Source organism: Oryctolagus cuniculus, chromosome 21 (assembly GCF_051225735.1).
Source record: "Oryctolagus cuniculus isolate XC-2025 breed Fujian yellow rabbit chromosome 21, ASM5122573v1, whole genome shotgun sequence".
NCBI lineage: Eukaryota > Metazoa > Chordata > Mammalia > Lagomorpha > Leporidae > Oryctolagus > Oryctolagus cuniculus.
Genome location: NC_142887.1, coordinates 9,579,182 through 9,583,380, shown reverse-complemented (window position 1 = coordinate 9,583,380; position 4,199 = coordinate 9,579,182). Strand labels below are relative to the sequence as shown.

General features: G+C 63.3%; 1 long non-coding RNA gene across 3 annotated transcripts; it reads right to left on the bottom strand.

Annotated features, from left to right (window-relative positions):
• Window positions 1-588: 588 nt before the first annotated feature.
• Window positions 589-2,524, bottom strand: LOC149119820 (uncharacterized). Of its 3 annotated transcripts, none has more exons than XR_016227441.1 (3): window positions 2,342-2,523; window positions 1,241-1,696; window positions 589-848 (listed from the first exon to the last, which is right to left on the bottom strand). It is a non-coding gene; the product is annotated as an uncharacterized LOC149119820 (long non-coding RNA). The 3 variants fall into 3 exon arrangements; XR_016227440.1 differs by having other exon boundaries at window positions 590-827; window positions 1,241-1,757; window positions 2,342-2,524; XR_016227439.1 differs by having other exon boundaries at window positions 593-827; window positions 2,342-2,521.
• Between the last annotated feature and the right edge of the window lie 1,675 nt (window positions 2,525-4,199).

Genomic DNA, 4,199 nt, shown 5'->3' with positions numbered 1-4,199 from the left:
CCTCACCCTGCTCCGAGCACACGGATCTTAGATTTGTCTTCCTCTGGACAGGCGGGGGTGGGGGGGGCCCGTCTTTTCTCCAAGCCCCCATTTCGGGGTCATCTTGGGGCCTGGTGCTCCCGTGGGGAGCAGCGTTTGGAGAACGGGGTCCCTCACCCTGACGTGCCCTCACGTCCTCACGGCCATGGTCTCTGCGAGAGGAGGCGACACCGAAGTGGGCCCGGCTCGCTCCTGGGGCAGAGCTCCGAGCGCGATGCAGGCGGAGGCAGGGTGGCTGTCCTGGCTGGCTGCACGTGTCCTCACGCAGGCCTCCTGCGCCGTGGGTAACTGTGCGCAGCTGCTTTGCAAAGAGCCCTGGGCCCTGCAGGAGCGCAGAAAGCAGACCCTAATGTCGCCGAGCCCAGGCATTTGGGCCTGCGTGGTTGGCAGTGTGGGATTGGCTGCAGAGCGGGGGGGTGGGGGGGTGGAATTCATTTTTCTGCATTGGGGGGAACAGAGGTTGAGTTTCTGAGTTCCCCAGAGAGGACACAGTGTCTCCATGGAGGGGACACAGCTTCTGCCCCTTTGGCATCTATCAGTGGCCATGACTCTTTATTTATTTATTAAAGATTTTCTTTATTTGTTTGAGGTAGAGTTATAGACAATGAGAGGCAGAGACAGAGAGAAAGGTCTTCCTTCCACTGGTTCACTCCCCAAATGGCCACAAGGGCCTGAGCTGTGCCAATCAGAAGCCAGGAGCCAGGAGCTTTTTCCAGGTCTCCCATGTGGGTGCAGGGGTCCAAGCACTTGGGCCATCTTCTACTGCTTTCCCAGGCCACAGCAGAGAGCTGGATCGGAAGAGGAGCAGCCTGGATTAGAACCAGTGCCCATATGGGATGCCGGCGCCACAGGTGGATGATTAACCCACTGCACCGCGGCGCCAGGCCCATGTGGCCACAACTTTAAAGGAGACTTGGGCAGCTGACCAGGAGGCCCAGGCCTGACCCATCCAAGGCGCTCATGGAAGGGGCATAAGCTGCCCTCAGCTCTTGCCTTTCTTTCTTCCTTCTTCAATCCACCCCCTCATCCACCCCCCATCCATCCACCCCCCCATCCATCCACCCACCCTATCATCCGTCTGTCCACCCACCCACCTATCCATCCATCCACCCCTCCCACCCTGTCACTGTCATCCGTTCTCCCTCCCTCCCTCCCTCCCTCCCTCTCTGCCTTCCTCCCATGCGTCCGTCTGTCCACCCACCCGCCCATCCTGGCTTCACAGAGCTTCCGAAAGAGCAGAAGAGGAGACAGACGGGCCACGCGGCTTATCCTAGGTCAAGCCTCGTGGGACTTGCAGCTGTAGAGAGGGAATCGGCTTGCAGTTCTCTTCCTTCTGAAGAAGCACAGAGCAGGCCGGATGGACAAGGGCGGACAGCGGGCCGCTGGGAGACGAGACTCAGGACCCGACCACAGGCCCAGTGTCTGCGTTGGGGCGGCAGGACGGCTGCCTGGACCGGCTGGCCTCTGTGGGAGCCCAGGCCCAGGAGAGGCGAAGCGAGGAGGAGAAAGTCTTTATGAGAGCCCAAGTGCGCCTGCGCGCGCGTTGCCGTGGGAGTGTGCGGCCGGCCGAATTGTGGGCCGAGTTCGTACTTCAGCTGAACAACGCTTCAGGGAACCCTGTTTCTTTCCCCGCCAGGGCAGGGTGGCCGCAGACAACCTGGGAATCCGGAAAGAAAGGCTTTGGAAGGTGGATGGGCACGGAGACCAGCCGGGAGTTTCTAGAAGTCACAGAGACGTCGGGGGTGAGCGGTGTCCAGGGGTGACCCGTAAGGGGGTGCGGTGTGCCGGGAAACAGCTCTGCGCCTGTGGGTGGGCGCCACCGGTGGGACCGAAGCTGCTGGGCAGTGGGGAGATGCTGGATCTATCAGGCTAGGCGACCCCTGTTTATTAAGCCAATGTCAGCTCTTTCTTGTTCATACGTGGCCTACTGGGGACGTTTCAACAGCACCCGCGGTCACATTCAGCTTCTGTGGTCAGAGCCGGGCCAGGCCTGACTGTCCCCGGACACTGGTGTGGTGTGGGACAAGCCCTCCTTCCCCTCGGCGCCCGTGTCCTCTGCTGTGCAGGCAGGTGCTCTCCAGGGCCTGTGAGGGCAGCGGGCAGCCTGGCAAGGACCACTGCTGCACGGTGGTGTGCTTGGGGTTGGGGGGGCGGGGGGCGGGGAGACCGGGCTCGGGGCGCCCCCGCTGCCCCCACAGACGCTCGGCGATTCTGACCCGTGGAGGGGAAATCTGGGAGGGAGAAGCGATGGAGGGGGCTCCTTGGGGCATCGAGAAGCCTGAAGGCCTGGGCGGGCACTGACCTTGGAGGACACGAGGAGAGAAAGAACCTACACCACCAGGCCTGGCAGCCGAGCTGTCTCAGGACAAAGTGTGAGGAGCAACTCAGACTAGACTAAGTTACTGGAATTAAGACTTATTCTATGCATCTGCTCTCCCACAATATGGCGCTGGGAGAGGAGGAAACAGCTTCTACGCAGCTGCCTCCAGTTCAACCAATAAGCAGCAGGACCTGCTCCTGATTGGGGGAGAGCAGCGTACTCGGCGTGTGGGTAGCAGAGTTGGGATTGGCGGAGGAGGACTATAAAGGAGGAGAGAGACGGCATGCACCAGGAACATCTAAGGGAACATCTATCTGAAGGAACACCTGAGCAGCCCCCGAGAGAGCCGGCCGGCGGTGTGCCGCTCCCCCGCGGAAGTGGGGAAAGTGGCAGGGGGAACCGCCCTTCCACGGAGGTGGGAGGGACGGTAGCCAACCCGGGAAGAACCAGCAGCAAACCCGGGGAGGGCCGAGCAGACGAAAGAACAGCGCAGGGTCCTGTGTCGTTCCTCCACAAAAACGGGGAGCGACACAAAGGACACAGGGTGAGGGGCCGGGAGGGGTGCAGCTCACAGGTGTGGGGGGGAGCTGGGAGAGCGAGGCCCTCTGCTGCAGGGGGGAAGCTGGAGCTGGTGGGGGGAAACGCGGGTGCTCGCGCCAAAGGCGCCATGGCGTGAGGCTGGGCATGTGTCGGCCCCGGGGCCGAGCTGTGGAAGACCTCGAAGGTCAAGGTCAAGGGCACGGCCGCCCCAGTTCCAGAGGAATGGAAACGAAAGACACAAGCGAGCGTGCTCTGCTCACTGGCTCTGCTCTTCAGGCTGGGGTTGGAAAGGAGGCCGCAGGGAGGCCGCACCTTGCTGAGGGCCTGGGCGCCATGTCCAGTGGTGGCCGGTGGTTCCAGGGTGCTGTGTCCAGTGGTGGCCGGTGGTTCCAGGGTGCTGTGTCCAGTGGTGGCCAGCAGTTCCAGGGTGCCGTGTCCAGTGGTGGCCGGTGGTTCCAGGGTGCTGTGTCCAGTGGTGGCCGGTGGTTCCAGGGTGCTGTGTCCAGTGGTGGCCGGTGGTTCCAGGGTGCTGTGTCCAGTGGTGGCCGGTGGTTCCAGGGTGCCGTGTCCAGTGGTGGCCGGTGGTTCCAGGGTGCTGTGTCCAGTGGTGGCCGGTGGTTCCAGGGTGCTGTGTCCAGTGGTGGCCGGTGGTTCCAGGGTGCCATGTCCAGTGGTGGCCGGTGGTTCCAGGGTGCTGTGTCCAGTGGTGGCCGGTGGTTCCAGGGTGCTGTGTCCAGTGGTGGCTGGTGGGGCCTGGGTGCCGTGTCCACTGGTGGCGGGGGGGCCTGGGCACCGTGTCCAGCGGTAGCCAGTGGCTCCAGGGCACCATGTCCAGTGGTGGCAGGGGGCCTGGGCACCATGTCCAGTGGTGGCGGGGGGGCCTGGGCACCATGTCCAGTGGTGGCGGGGGGCCTGGGCAGGGACAGGAGAGTCCCCAGCCCTTCTGCTTCCCGCTCCTCACAATCTAAGCCCCGTCCTTCTCCTGTCGCCTGGCACTGGGGACAGTCCCTGTGCCTTCTGCTGGCCGCTGGCCTGGGACTCAGACAAGCAAGCCTTTGGGGTTTGTGGGCCAGACGAGGGAGGCGTCGTCTGTTTGCCCTGCTCTCTCCTGCCCCCTTTCATGGGAGCCCGACCGGAGGCTGCTCCAGGTTGGATTTCAGGCCGGGGCCGGCTCCGGTGTGGCTCAGTCTGTTTTGGGTCACTCTGAAACAGGAGAGCACTCGGAGCCCCGGCGTGCCAGCCGAGGCTGCTCCAGGTCCAGCCCCGGCCTCGCGTGCCCGAGTGGAAAAGTCCAGCCCCG